We start from the raw sequence: 2121 nt of genomic DNA on the forward strand, positions 1-2121 counted from the left end.
TTACGATCAGCCTGGTCCTATTTATTTAAGCCCAGATTGAAAAAAAAAATCATTTTAGTGGTCACTTTTATCAAGAAACGATCAGAATAAGGTAGATAGCGTCAGAGTATTCAGATTTCATATATCTCAACATTATGTGTCGCCACATGCTGGGCAAACCAGTGACTTACGAGCTATGTGACAAATTGTGAGTCTAATTTGTTTTTGTGTCGTATATTTTTATACAAGTAGCCTATCTCTTATTCCCAGTCTAGAGGATGTAGAAATTAAGACTTTCCTCCGATGATTATTTTGTCCATGCTGTTATTTAAGATGTATATTTTGCCCATAATCATTGTGATTTGTAGCATGACATTATAGTTATGAGAAAAAAGCAGAACTTGTTTTATGCCTGATTGAATGAAACATTTAGCTCAAGGCACACTCTAAACAATTAGAAGCAATGTATCTAAAATACACAATTCCAAGGTATTATTCTGTGGTGATTTGTACCAACTGAAAACCCAGATTCAAATGAAAGACACATTTATTTTTTGTCACATGCTATAAAAATGGCCAGGTCTGCAGCGACATGTAGTGGAAGAGCAGATGAATTGCAGTTTTCCTACAGTTGTGTCTCAAGAGAAAGCGTTTATGAAGATGACTAGTGAGGGAAGACGAATTTAGATCTTTAACTTCTGTAGCAATACCACACTGTATCAATAATCCCTTACAAGTAAACGGCATGCACTAGAAATATAAAAATACTAAAGTTATCAAGATAAATCCAGTGGAGTAAAACGTACAATATTTCCCTCTGACATAGTGTTAAAGTAGAAAGTTACATAAACTGGAAAACTTACACCTTTTAGATCTTAATCTTGGAAAATCTAATTTAGGCTACAGAAAATTAAGCCCATTGAACACTTAACAACTAAAATAGTGTAGAAAAGTGTATTTATTTTATTGATATAATAAATGAAATAGTTGTATTTACTTTTCTTTCAATATTTGTACACACACACACACACACACACACACACACACAAACATGCATACACGCATAGCCTAAATACATACATACATACATACATACATACATACATACATGCATTGCCTATATACATAAATACATACATTCATGCATAGCATACATACATACAAACATACATACATACAGTGGGGCTCGAAAGTTTGGGCACCCCAGGTAAAAAGAAAGCTGAGACCGGACAGTGGGATGGATTGTTCTCAATCATCGTCTGGAAAGACCAGGTGATGCCAGTCTTAAGATTTTAAATGCCCAGATTCATCTGACCTTGCCCCAACAATCAGCACCATGGCTTCTTCTAAGCTGTTGTCTAGAAAACTGAAACTGAAACTAGTTGACGCTCACAAAGCAGGAGAAGGCTATAAGAAAAGCGTTTTCAGATGCCAATATCCTCTGTTCGGAATGTAATTAAGAAATGGCATCAAACAAGATCTGGAAGACCAAGAAAAATATCAGACAGAACCGCTCGCAGGATTGTGAGAAAAACAAGTCCAAACCCACGTTTTGACTGCTCGATCCATCCAGAAAGACCTGCAGACACTAGAGTTGTGGTACACCATTCCACTATAAAGAGATACTCGTACAAACATGGTCTTCATGGAGGAGTCATCAGAAGAAAACCTCTTCTACGTCCTCACCACAAAAATCAGCGTTTGAAGTTTGCAAATGAACATATAGACAAGCCTGATGTATTGTGGAAACAAGTTCTGTGGACCGATGAGGTTAAAATAGAACTTTTTGGCCGGAATAAGCAAAGGTACGTTTGGAAAAGAAAGGACACAGAATTTAATGAAAAGAACCTCTGTCAACTGTTAAGCATGGGGGGGGGGGGGGGATTAATATGCTTCGGGGTTATGTTGCAGCCAGTGGCACAGGGAACATTTCACAAGTAGAAGGAAAAATGGAGTCAATAAAATTTCAGCAAATTTTGGATGCTAACTTGATGAAATCTGTGAAAAAGCAGAAGTTAAAGAGAGGATGGCTTCTACAAATAGATAATGATCCTAAACACACCTCAAAGTCCACGGTGGATTACATTGAGAGGCGTAAACTGAAGGTTTTGCCATGGCCTTCACAATCTCCTGACCTCAACA

This window comes from Etheostoma spectabile, chromosome 2 (genome assembly GCF_008692095.1).
Source record: "Etheostoma spectabile isolate EspeVRDwgs_2016 chromosome 2, UIUC_Espe_1.0, whole genome shotgun sequence".
In the NCBI taxonomy this organism is placed as follows: domain Eukaryota; kingdom Metazoa; phylum Chordata; class Actinopteri; order Perciformes; family Percidae; genus Etheostoma; species Etheostoma spectabile.